General features: G+C 42.1%; 1 long non-coding RNA gene across 1 annotated transcript in view; it reads right to left on the bottom strand.

Moving 5' to 3' along the window:
* LOC133372855 (uncharacterized) overlaps window positions 1–13,617 on the bottom strand; it is a 43,578-nt gene extending 29,961 nt beyond the window's left edge. Inside the window, exons 1-2 of the long non-coding RNA XR_009759565.1 lie at window positions 13,451–13,617; window positions 11,157–11,249 (exon numbers count right to left, since the gene is read on the bottom strand). This is a non-coding gene — a long non-coding RNA (uncharacterized LOC133372855). The remainder of the gene's footprint in view (window positions 1–11,156; window positions 11,250–13,450) is intronic.
* Between the last annotated feature and the right edge of the window lie 346 nt (window positions 13,618–13,963).

The raw sequence follows: 13,963 nt of genomic DNA, 5'->3' as shown, positions 1-13,963 counted from the left end.
GAAATGATCTCAATTAACAGGCAGGTTCAGATGGGAGAAGCTGGTCCTCCCTATACAGAGGTTCCAAGCCATCTAGAGATTTAAAAGATTGAAACTAGCACTTTGAATTGGGACCGAAAGCAAACCAGAAACTGGTGAAGCTCCTTTAACATTGGAGTACTCTGTTCATGGAGTCAGCTTCAGTTACAGCCTGGCCATGACATACTGCAAGTGCTAAACTTTTCTCAAAGGCAGCTATATATATAAGCACATCCCAGTAATCTGGTCTGGATCTAATTGTGGCCAAATCAGTTATTAAAAACTAACATACTGCAACAAGAACAAAAACTAGCATACTGCAACAAGAAATTTATACTACAACCTGGAAAATAAATGAGACCCTCTTGATAACTAGTCAAGTCATGTATTATTTATTTTTCTTAAAGGAAACAGAAGTGGCTAACAGCAGGCCATTCTGAAGACTGTTATCAGTTAAAATGGTCTATCTGACCATCTAAAAGCAAATCAAAGTGGTTCTTGGTAGGAGCCCTTTTCATTTACTGAAAGGATGACATAATCATATCAGAAAAGAAAAAGAAAAGCCAAATCAGGCTCCTTCCAGGTGACCTGTTTATTGAGCGTTCATTCTGACTTGCTTGCAGTGAGTTTACAGGATGTTGCATCAAAGCGAGTGTTATCTCATACTTTCCATTGCATTTTCCTATCACTTACTTTACCATAAAAATCTGATCTTTTGAGGAAATGGGTTTGTTGTGTAAGACCTCCTACTCAACTATAGTTACACAACCTAAATTTGCCATTGAATGTGATTGAATCCCTCCTGAAAATAGCAACAGACTGGACGCACCCTCAGTGTCAGCACCTTCAGTATTAACATTTGGGGGACGGAAAAAGAAGCTCCTTATGCACAATAATAGAGAATTTACAGGATGTGATGAGAAATCATCTGATTGCACAGACTAAGCAAGCATTGTATAGCAGTAGATACATCATTAAATGCTTTGAAAATGATGCTTAAATCATTTTAAGCTTGAAAATGATGGGTAGAGTAACAATAGCAATAATTCCATGTACAATTACAAGAAGGGCCAGCCACTTCCTAGCAAAGACTAGATCTGATTGTGGGAGCACTGGTATGGTTGACTCTACTACTTATTTAGTCTGTTTTAGAGGCATTGTACACTGGAGACAGAGCTTGTCAGCTTGATGCCTTTCTGTCAAAAACAATAGGGTGCAATACTAATTATCTTTTTAATTGATTTACTAATTCATTTCCCCATTACTACATTAAATTCTCAGTATTACTTCTCTCTGCTCATCACCTTTTTCAAGAGAATCACATAGACTGGTGTCCCCTGTAAGGAAAATTATGCAAATGTACACACTAGTAGGAATGGATCATAAACTCTTACTCCAGCAGAATCTTCTTATAATTTGGGACACAGTATATCCAGTATGCAGATGACACCCAGCTATATTTCTCTTTGTCAGGCTTTGCAGTTGCTGAACCATTTCCTGGAGGCAGTGATGGATTTGATCAGAGCAAATAAACTGAAACTGAATCCCAACAAGATGTAGATGCTCTAGCTGGGGGTTCTCAGGCCCAAGAATTGGGGAATGGCCTGATTTGGATGGGGTTGCACTCCCCTTGAAGGGCAAGGAGTCTTTTTTGAGCAACATATGGTTCACCAGATACTGCTATTCCTTGACCATAATAACCTAGTTATTAGTAACCACCTTATTATGCAGTTTACATGGGGCTACCCTTGACGATGACCCAGAAACCAGCTATTGCAAAATGCCACCACTAGAATCCTCAGTGGGGCCATGAGACAGAACCTTATAACAGCAGTTTTAAAGGCTTAGCATTTCCCACCTTTATGTCACCAAGCCCAGTTTAACATATAAAGCCCTAAACAACTTGGAACCTAGATACTTGAAGAGTACTCCTCCTTGGTATCAACTTGCCTTGGCATTAAGATTGTAGGAGAAGCAATCCCACCAATAGGCAAAGCTGATTGTGTGGTGACTTGGGATAGGACCTTCTCCATGGTGGCACCCTGGCTGTGGAACTCCCTCCCCCCTGAGGTTAATTCCAGTGCTGTTCTCCTGTTGGTGCTGACTAAAAATGTACCTATTCACATAGGCTTTTGTTGCAGACTAAACTGATGTTGGTTTGTAAATTGGCTACTGTCTTGTCTGCTGCATTAGTGCATTTTGATTCTTTTTAAAATTATTCCAGTTGTATTTTTTAAAAAAAGATGTTATTGTTTTAATCAAATTGTTCTTTTTTTGTACCTACCCTGGTATCATGAATGTGATGGCAGACAGGATATAAATTTAAATAAAAAGTAAAATAATGGACGAGGAGGAAACACGCAGACACTCAGTTACAACTAGTGATTAATTACTCTCTTCCCTCTGTTTCTGGCAGCTTAACAATCACAAAACAGGAGCTGAAAATGCCAAAGACATTTCAGGAACCACCAAAGGGGCAGATATGGATTGCCATATTGTTGTTTGCATTGAAAATAAATTGGTTGTTGGCTCTTCTTAATCACCAGTGTTGCCACTTGTGGAAATGGGGCTCTGCCACACTCTGTTTCATTAGGCATTATTCCCAAGCCCAAAATCTCCATATGTGTGGGAGGCATCCCATCAAGCAGGAATGGGGAACCTCAGACTCAGAACTTCAGACTCAGTTTATTGGCCTCATCCAGCCCACCACCGAGTCCAGGCACTGGTCCAGGGCTTGCATGGCCTCTCCTGATTCAGATGTTACAGAGAAATAATGCTGGGTATCATCAATATACTGCTGACACCTCACCCCAAATCTCCTGATGACTACTCCCAAAGGCCTCATATACATGTTAAACAGCATGGGGGACAAGATGGTACCCTGCAGCACCCCACAGCACAACTGCCAGGGGACCGAAAGACAAATGCCTAGTGCTATTCTCTGAAGTGACCCTGGAAATAGGATTGGAACCACTGTAAAACAGTGCCTCTCATGCCTATCTCACAAAGTCAGCCCAGAAGGATACCATGGTCAATGGTATTAAAAGCTGCAGAGAGATCAAGTAAGAATAACAGAGTCACACTCCCCCTGTCCTTCTCCTGATAAAGGTTATCCATCAGGGTGACCAAGGCCAATTCAGTCCCATAACCAGGCCTCAGTCTAAATTGGAATGGGTCAAGATAATATTGGATATATCCAAGAGCATGTATTTTTCTAATGTACATGCATTGTCTCTGGATTGATCTATGCTGTGATTTCTTAGCCTTAAGTATAACATGTGTTTCCATTTCCTAGAGGGCTAGAAATATTGTCTTTCTAAATATTAAAGCAAATTCCATGGTAGAGACAAGTTTCTATACTTGTTCAGTGAAAATGGCAGACATGTAGAATACCCGCAATCCTGGTTATAACCATAAAGCAATGTTGGACAACAACGTTCTTAAAGTAAACTAGGTGGGATTTTTTTAACATCAATAAATGGTTGTTGTTGATTAGTGTTTATTAAGCCGTACTGAAAAAGAGGTAAAAAACATTCTTTTTATAGTGGATTACAAAACACATTAAACCATTCATCCGTGTACTGATGCTGGTCCCAGTTTCCCAATAGCTAATATGCTTCACAAGGAAATGTCATTCCATTAGCTGTAACTTTTGTACTCAGTGATCTTCCATGTCTTGTATGCCACACAGCTTTTCTGACTTAACATGACTGATGGTGAACACTGCTGAATTAATATACTATATATGCTACATTAAAATGTGTTTCTGGGTGATTGTAGAATATATCCCCACACATTTAATCAAGTGTTACTTTTTCCACAATGTAAATAACAGGTGTTTTGAGGGGAAGAGGAACTGGATTGGCATCCCAGTAGGGGGCAAAAGGTTAAGGTTCTCAACCCATATGCCTGAGTCCTGACCTGATCCGGATTGTCTTCGCCATAGCTATTTACTTTTTAAAAAGCAATTCATGCTGTTACTAAGAATGTGAATGCCATGTCATTTGAGTTGGCCCTGTGTAAACATGCCCAGGATTGTACTATAAGATGACAATCCTAAATATACCAAAAAACAAGTTGGGCTTAATTCTCACTAAGCATTCTAAGGTTTGGACTGTAAACCATTTTATGAATGAAGTTAACTGAAAAAGTGAGGATTGAACACCTTAGTTCATTGATAATTAGGCACAGAATTTAGTGTACATTGGTGGGGGAAAGCCAGAAAGTGTTTTAAATTGGCTTATGGATTTATTAAAGCTTGCATGTTAGTCATTAACAAATTTGTTAAGGGTTCATTTACATAGCTTTCATTTAGAGTTCTGAACCAAATCAGTCTTCCCCCCCTCCCCGTAATATCCCTCTACCAATTTAGATTGAATCAGTTCCAAATTGACATCATTAAGAGGATGGGGGGGAGAACACAGATCAATCTGTATAAAGAAAAAGAGCAGTTGGTTAAACTACGCTGGTACTTAGCTGAAAGCAATTTTCCATAGAGTAATAGAAATGGATCAATATGTCTACACCTCCAATTACATGTTCTTATTTGCTGTGCATCCAAAAGGGAAGTGGCTTGTAGGTACTTAGCAGCATATTAACTATAATGAGATAACAAGGATGTTTTTAATATGCACGCCATCATTTTAGAATCTTGTGATTTTGGCAAACTGCAGTTGTCTCTGCTTAGTTAAAAATCTGACTGCCTATATGCTGCAGTGGTCCAGACACTATCTAATTCACCCAAATGACTTTTCAAGATGAATGTGTTTTGGCATTACATTAAAATCACAAGAAGAGAGACAGAATAATATACAGCTTTCACAGTGACACAGTTCAATGTAACTGCCACCACAAGTCTGTCCAGTTACCTGAAGGTACCTAGTAAACTCAAATACAAGTCTATCTGGAAGCTGTGTGATGTCTACCCATTCTTTTCTTAGTAGCTTCCCAAAATTACTATTCACTAATTTAGTGTAAAGTTGTAGAAGCAAGTGGGCATAGTTTTAAGGCCAGAGCCACTGAGTCTCAAAGGCAAAATCCAATAATATTTTAAAGAAATGTTTCAATTAGAAAAAAACAGAGCAAATCATCATCATCATCATCATCATCATCATTTAATTTTTTGTGTCGCCTATCTGGCCAAAGCCACTCTAGGCGACGTACACAATTAAATTCCAGTAAAATACAATTTAAAATACAATTTAAAATACATAGCAATACAATACAGTCGACAATAAAGGATTAAATTACAGCATAAAACAGTATGTAAACAACGGGCATTCAGTAATAGTGATAAAAGCTTAGCCCACCCCGGAGGTCCCGAAGGCCTGTCCAAAGAGCCAGGTTTTTAATGCTCGGCGAAATGCATCCAGGGAAGGGGCATGTCGAAGATCGAACGGGAGGGAGTTCCAGAGAGTGGGGGCCGCCACTGAAAATGCCCTCTCCCTAGTTCCCACCAACCTAGCTGTTTTCGTTGGTGGTACTGAGAGAAGGCCCTGCGTGGCTGATCTAGTCAGGCGGCTAGGTTGGTGGTACTGGAGGTGCTCCTTCAGGTAAACTGGGCCGAGACCGTATAGGGCTTTAAAGGTTATTACCAACACCTTGAATTGGGCCCGGAAAGCAACTGGAAGCCAGTGTAGATGAACTAACACCGGCGTAATGTGATCACGGTGGCGGCTATTTGTAAGCAAACGGGCCACCGCATTTTGTACCAGCTGTAGTTTCCGGGTCATTTTCAAGGGTAGCCCCACGTAGAGCGCATTGCAGTAGTCCAGTCGAGAGGTGACCAGTGCATGCACTACCAGTGGGAGCTGATGAGCAGGGAGGTAGGGTTGCAGCCTCCGTATCAGGTGTAACTGATACCAAGCTGCCCGGCTCACTGCCGAAATCTGAGCCTCCATGGACAGCTTGGAATCAAGAATAACCCCGAGGCTGCGGACCTGATCCTTCAGGGGCAATCTTACCCCATTGAGTTCCAGGTCAACAATACCCAACTTTCCCCTGTCACCCACAAGCAGTACCTCGGTTTTATCAGGATTGAGCTTCAGCCTGTTTCTTCCCATCCATCCACTCACGGATTCCAGGCACTTGGACAAGGTCTCTACAGCCAACTCCGGTGAAGATTTAAACGAGAGATAGAGCTGCGTGTCATCAGCATATTGGTGACACCGCAGCCCAAATCTCCTGATGATGCCACCCAGCAGTTTTAAATAGATGTTAAATAGCATGGGAGAGAGAATAGAACCCTGTGGTACTCCACAAGTGAGAGGCCAAGGGTCTGAAATCTCATCCCCCAATGCTACCTGTTGATGCCTGTCAGAGAGAAAGGAACAGAACCACTGTAAAACAGTGCCTCCTATTCCCAACCCTCCCAGGCGATCTAACAGGATACCGTGGTCAACGGTATCAAAAGCCGCTGAGAGATCCAGGAGGACAAGGAAGGTGAATTCTCCCCTATCCATAGCCCTCCTCATATCATCAACCAAAGCGACCAAGGCTGTTTCAGTACCATGTCCAGTCCTGAAACCCGATTGGTATGGATCCAAATAATCCGTTTCCTCATACAGTAAATAACTAGAAAACAACTAAACTAATTACTGTACTAGCTGACATGTTAAAGCTACAGACTGACACTAAAGCATAAGAGATGTTTTATAGTTACCACACATTTTCAGCCAGTTTTGGGTAGATATACAAGTGACAGTTTGAATTCTCTGGTTGCTTCCAGGTGACCTATTTGTTGAGCATATATCCCAATTTGTTTGAACAATGTTTGTGGGAGGTTTTATAATATTCACTATTTATTGAGCATTCATTCTGATTTATTTGCAGGAACGTTATATGACATCATATCAAGCAGCTGTTCTCTCTTTTCAATACATTTTCCTGTCAGCTTCCTTATTGCAGTCTGATTTTTTTTTTAGTGGGTTTGCTGCACAAGAGCACCAAGCCCACTTTAAAAACAATATGTCCTCTCGACCCTTGTACTTCTTGGCTTATTAAAGCTTGTTGAAGGGTTTGACCGAGTAGATGCAGGGTGTGGTCAATGCATTGTTGCAGGAGGGGGTGGTTCCAGCTGCCTTGAAAGAGGCGGTGATCCAACCACTCCTGAAAAAGCCCACCATGGACCCACTGGTTTGCGGCAATTAATGACTGGTTGCAGATACCCCTTTTTAGGGAAGATGATTGAGAAGGTTTTGGCGCAGCAATTAGAAGTACTCTTAGATGAAACAGATTATATTGGCCCATTCCAGTCTGGGTTCAGGCCTGGTTATGGGACTGAATCGGCCTTGGTCGCGCTGATGGATGATCTTTATTGGGAGAAGGACAGGGGGAGTGCAATCCAGTTACTCTTACTTGATCTCTCGGTGGCTTTTGATACCATTGACCATAGTATCCTTTTGGGCCAACTTGGTGAGATGGGTATTGGGGGCACAGTTTTACAGTGGTTCCGATCCTATCTCCAGGATCGCTCTCAGATAATAGCACTGGGTGATTATCTTTCAGCCCCCTAGCAGTTGTGCTGTCCCCCATCTTGTCCCCCATGCTGTTTAACATCTATATGAAGCCCTTGGGAGCGGTCATCAGGAGGTTTGGAGTGAGGTGTCAGCAGTATGGCGATGATACCCGGCTGCATTTCTCTGTAGCATCTGAATCTGGAGAGGCTGTGTGAGCCCTGGACCTCTGCTGGACTCAGTGGTGGGCTGAATGAGGGCCAATAAACTGAGTCTGAATCCTAGCAAGTTGGAGATGCTTTGGGTTGGTGGTTCCCAAGTTCGGATAATTGGTCAGTTGCCTGCTTTGGATGGGGTTGTACTCCCTCTGAAAGAGCAGGTCTGTAGTCTGGGGGTGCTACTGGATCTATCTTTGTTGCTAGACACCTAGGTGACCTCAGTGGCTAGGACTGCCTTTTACCAGCTTTGGCTGGTAAGACAGCTGCAGCTGTTTCTGAACCAGGATAGCCTGATCACTGTTGTCCATGCACTGGTAACCTCCAGGATGGATTACTGTAATATGCTCTAGGTGGGGCTACATTTGAGGTTGGTCCAGAAGCTGCAGCTGAGCAAAATGCGGCAGTATTGCCAACTTGTCACCCCGCTGCTGAAAGAATTGCACTGGCTACCTATTAGCTACCGGGCCAAGTTCAAGGTGTACAAAGCCCTATACAGCTCGGGACCAGGATACCTGAAAGACTGCCTTACCCCTTATATACCCAGTCTATCACTGCGCTCTGGAGGTGAGGGCCTCCTGCAGATACCATCTTATCAGGAGGTCCGTTCTGCACAACAAAGGAAATGGACCTTTCGTGTAGTGACACCTACCCTTTGGAATTCCCTCCCCTTAAATATTAGACAAATGCCATCTCTGTTATTTTACGGTGCCTACTGAAGAACTTCCTCTTTCAATAAGCCTTTTAAGTTGAGACCTTATCCCAGTCTGCATCTGCATTGGAATTGCTTTTCAATAGGTTTTTAAACCTTTTTTTAAAAATAGACGTTTTTAAAGCTTTTAAAAAAAATGTTTTTAAAGATGTTTTGTTTTAATATATTTTAAAGTCTGTTTTTATGAAGTTTTAAGGTGTTTTTAGTGCTTTTGTTTGCTGCCCTGGGTTCCTATTGGGAGGAAGGGCAGGCTATAAATCAAACAATAAATAAATGAATAAACTACACAATGTGAATCTGCTGGATGCGATTGAATCCTGCCTGCAAAACAGTATAGTCGGGACGCAGCCTATGGGTCTTTTAACACAAAGGAGACTCATCCTTTTATGTAAAAAGGATTCATGTGAATTTGGAGCCAATGTCATTTACCTTCCAAATTACACAATTATATGAGTCATTTAGGCAAACAGAGGTTAAATGGATTAACACATATTAAACTGAGTCTGCAGGTCATTGTTTAGTTTTCTACGAATAACATTCTGTGGTTTTCTAAAATATTGGGTTGGATGCTGACTAAGGCTATGTACACATCATACATTTAAAGCACATTTCCCCCCTACCCTAAAGAATCCTGGGAACTGTAGTTTACTCCTCAGAGAGCTACAGTTCCCATCTCCCTTAGAAACTAAAGTTCCCAGGATTCTTTTGGGGGAGGATATGCTTTGAATGTATGGTGTGTATGCAGCCAAAGTTAGTTGCACATTGAATCAATGGGACTTAAGTCATGACTTATGCTGCTTTAAATGTGGATCTTTATTGTATTTTGTCTTTGATTTTCCAGTGTAATGATTATTTTCATATTTTGTAATATTTTATTTAACATTTTAATAAAGTTTGTAAACCACTTGGGTTGGGAGGGGGGATGTTGGAAACATAAAGTGGCATATAAATTATATAAACAAATAAAAATAAATTACTAACTTCTCTTGTTGATTTCAATGGGAATGGCCAAGGATAGGATTGCTACCATTGCTTTATTACAGCAGCAAAAACAGTTTTTAAAAAGGAAAAAAAAGAAGTTTAAAGAGAAGGAGAAGCCCCTGCTGTTGACAGTTACAAAAATAAGTCCTCTGCCTCTAAATTGCATTAGAATTTTGCCAGCCCACAGGAGTTCATGGTTCCTCTTTTCACATATCCCCCATTAAGGAGAATGTAGTGTGTTGCTTCTAAAGATTATGTGATGTCAGAATTGATTAAACTCCTGTCAAGAGAGGTCCCTTTCATTATCACACAGGCCAGAATTTTAAGGTTAGGAGATGAGTTTTTTTCTGTCTATGAAGTGCTCCCCCCACCCCTGCAAGAGGTCCATTTGGAACTTTCAGCAAAGCTCATGTTAATTCACTGTACCAGAATACAACACAATTTGGATCCTCTAAATGAACTACGTAAGGACTGCATGTTCTCTGTGCAATAAACCAATCATGTAGAAATAGGGTTGCCAGGTCAGTAGCATCCCAAACCCTGAGATTTTGGGGGCGAGCCCGAGTGATGTCATGGGGCAGGTCCAAGTGACATCATGGGGTGGGTCCAAGTGATGTCACAGGGAGGGTCCAAGTGTCATTAAGCCTGATACATTAAGCATCAACCACAGTTGCTTGGCGCATACAATTCATACAAAAACATTTATCTGATTGGAAATTAAGATAGAAATCTTAGCTAAAAGGTGGAGCCTGGGTAGGGAACATTTAATCTAGCCAATCAGCTTCTGGCAAAAAGGGTTCAAGTACCCTCAGGCCAGGGCAGGCCAGTCACCTGAAGGCCACTGTAGGAAGAAAGGAGCCTAGTGTTGTGGAGATGTTAGATGGGAGCATTCGGGAGTAAAGATGGATGCCCCTCAAGAACTGCAATTCTAAACACACTTACTAAGGGACTAACCCCCATAGAACTCAATAGGACTTACTTCTCAGTAGATATGGTTTAGATTGACAAGGGATACTCTACAAAGATATCCATATCCAAGCAGGGTTGGCAACCCCCTGTCTGGAACGCCCTGCCCCTACCTTTGAACGTCCAAATTTCTTTACAGATTTGACCCTTCACTTCAGAATATGGTTGCCAGGTTCCTGGCCTGAGACTGATCCTGTATCTTTAGGAGAAGAGAAAGTCAGCCAAGTGCAGGTGTTCTTGCAACACTGTAATGAGAAAAACCACAAGATAGAATTCTCCCTTCCCCCTGCACAACTTTTAAAGATACAGAAGACCTCTTGGAGGCCGGGCCTGGCAACCAAGAGCTTTTAAATGAAAGCTGAAAGTCCAGAGATTAAGGTGAGTCAGGTGGAGAGCTGGAGGGGACCCCCAAAAACCGGAGTCACAGGCTGAAAAACGGAGATCTGGCAACCCTACGTGGAAAGGCCTCACACTTAGCATAACAAATGTCTGAATGAGGGAGACTGTTGGAGCAAATGATTTTGACACGATAGCCCCTCTGAACTTTGTCAAAGAAAGAATGATGGAACTATTTCAATCAAGCTTGAAATATGAAAAAGACAAGCCCAACAGAGAACACCAGTCCATTTCTGACAATATTTGGGGGAATTGAGATTTAGGTACTTCATTCCCATAACAAAGGCTATAATCAGAAGATGAAATGGCTCCATATTAATCTAATCCTCTGACAAGCATTGTAGCAAAAATGAGAAAAGGTCCTAATTTAAAACTGTGCTTGTTAGATCTTCAGATGTCAATCATACTACTCACCCCACAGATAAGATGGAATAGCCGGAGGAATTCTGCCTACATAGAGACCCACTTGCAGTTGTGCTGGTTTAAGTGCATCTTCAGCTCTGTTTTCTGAAGTCAAGACACAAAATGCTAGTCAAATGCCACTCATTTTTACCCCAAAACGTGGAGAAATGCAGCTCCAGTGCGTTTCTCCATGAAGTCAGCTTTACACAGAAATCAGAACTGTTTGGTAGATCAACATGTTGCCACTCTGTTGTGTGTGTCCAATGAAAATAGTTTGCTGTAGGTTGGGCAGATATAGTGACTGGCCCAACACTTTGCTGTGGGTGGTCCTAAAAAATCTGAGATCAGCAGCGGAGAAGGGAGATGTGTCCAGCCATGGGCAAACACATTTTAAACACAAGCCAGAGAAAACTTTTGAAGCAGCAAGTGTGTCTGCAGCCTACATTTGAAATGCATTGTGTCAAGAGAGTGTAGTAATATTTCAGTACTGATAAAAACTATGTGTACCATTTTACACGGGGAAAGATTGCTCTGGAGAAAGGATTGGCTTTACATGTGGTTTCTTCTTTCTTTTCTTTTTTCATTTAAAGAAGTCTGAATGATTCACATTTGTCTCTGTGTGACTCTGCTTTGATAGTTTTCTATCTATTCACTAATAGGCAAAAAAACCCTTACGGTTTAAGAACGTAGCTATAACCCACATATATTATCTAACTTTAAAAAGCAGGGAAATTGGGCAGCTATAGTGAATGCACCAGGTGAGCAGGAGATCTGACCTCCTCTCTGAGATATTGGACTGCCCTACAAAGTTGTCAAAATGCAAACACAATTTGGTTGGTCTTTCACAGTCCAATCCACTTCCTGTGTAGCTTGGAAGAATTGGGTAACATGTGCGTCTGAGCATGTTGGGGGGATAGCTTTCTTCTTTAGAAGCATTGTTTTCCACATTTGTAAATTTAGGTACATGTACTGTAGTTATCCAACTAAAACTACTTTTGTTAATTGACTAATATTTCTTTAACTGGATAACAGGTTTAGATTTGAGCCTACCTTTCTAAATGTTAGAAAGTCTGGTGGATCTCCGCAGCAATGGAATTCCATAACATGGATACCACCACTGAGAGAGCTTGCACCCAGTAGCCACCAGTAGCTTCTCTAAATGTTGGAATCTAGACCAGGACTTTGAAAATTTGAGCAAACTGTGGGAGAGGCTTGTACTGGAGGAGGTACTCTTCTCCAGACGTTAAAGTTTTCCAATTCAAAACTAGTACCATTAATTGTGTGCAGAGAACCCAAATGGTAACCACTACAAATTCTTTAATACTTCTAAGATGAGTTCTTGATCACCTGCTCTAGCCAACAATCACCAAGTGCATTTTGGATCTCTTATAGTTCTGAACATTCTTCAAGGCAGTCCCATGTGGAATGCATTCAGAAACAGAGCTGGGTTTTATCTTTATATTGATGACACTATACCTGAGACAGCGTCCCAGCAGTTATGCGTAAAAATGCAACTCAAACTTTGCAGTACTTTTATTTATAACTTGTTCTTCTTTAAAATCTATACCAGAGTGGGATGCAACATAAACATATAAAATAAATAAAGCATATAATAAAAATAAAACCACAATAATGCATTAACATATCATGGCACTGCAAGGATAATACCATGGAGCAGAGCAGTTGTAAGTCTGTACCACTTTTGGAGACCTGCCCTTTCCCAGTGTCTTATATGGAGCATGTTTTCTTACATAATATAATGGGTATGTGCACTACCAATCAGTTCATATGTGGCTGAATTGCAGTCAAATACTTATTGCATTTCAGGAAGTGTGAAAGTTGAACTCACCTGCCCATAGGAGCTGGTATATTCCCTTTAGTGTGTGAAAGGTTTTGTGCTTCACAATCATAAAGAGATGCACATGATGCAGGCGGGGGGAGAGAGTGGGGGTGGAGGGGGCAGGGCGATTGAGCAAGTGAGTGAGCGGGGAGGGCAGGTGGGGGAAGAGAGGGGTTGGGGGCAGGGCAATTGAGTGAATGGAGATGGCAGGCGGGGTGGCAGGGTGATTGAGTGAGTGAGCAAGCAGAAAGGGCTGGCAGGGGAAAGAGTGGGGGTGGCAGGGCAATTGAGCAAGCGGAGACGGCAGGCGGGGTGGCAGGGCGAGTGAGCAAGTGAGCAAGCGGAAAGGGCAGGTGGGGGGAGAGAGTAGGGGTGTGGGGCAGCACGGCGATTGAGCAAGTGAGGGGGCAGGTGGGGGTAGAGAGAGGGGGTGGGGGTAACACACACACACATCATAGTCACTCACCTCCACAGCTCTTCACCTCCATTCAGCTGCTGCCTTCTTCATCCTTGCCCTCCAGCTTTCTCCCTCCACCATCCATTTTTCTCTCTCTCTCCGCTCCACGACCATCTGGCACTTCACCTCCTCCCTTGTGCCTCTTAACCCAGAGCATGAGGGAAGAGCAATGCTGTGCAGAAGCCTAGCATAAGGCACATGTCGGAGGGAAAGGAAAGAACTCCTGGTTTTAACTGCGCTTGCATGACTTTATCATTCACTGTAATGCATTTTTTAAAGCATTAATTAAAAATAAACCATGGTGTTTTTTTACTTTAAACCTAAGCTGTGTGTTTGCAGCAAGCTCAAACATTTGATTAGAGATACTTTACAGTCATCTCTGATTTTTAATTATGGATGAGTTGGCAGCTGGTCTCAGGCAGAAAAGGAGGGATTACTCCTAAGGAGAGGTAAGGAGGCACCACATGCTCCCTGTGTGGACAACTCTGGAGCCTCCTTTCTATTGCCCAACAAATAACAAGG

This window comes from Rhineura floridana, chromosome 1 (assembly GCF_030035675.1).
Source record: "Rhineura floridana isolate rRhiFlo1 chromosome 1, rRhiFlo1.hap2, whole genome shotgun sequence".
NCBI classification, from domain to species: Eukaryota; Metazoa; Chordata; class Lepidosauria; order Squamata; family Rhineuridae; genus Rhineura; species Rhineura floridana.
This window is presented reverse-complemented; position numbering and strand designations above follow the sequence as displayed.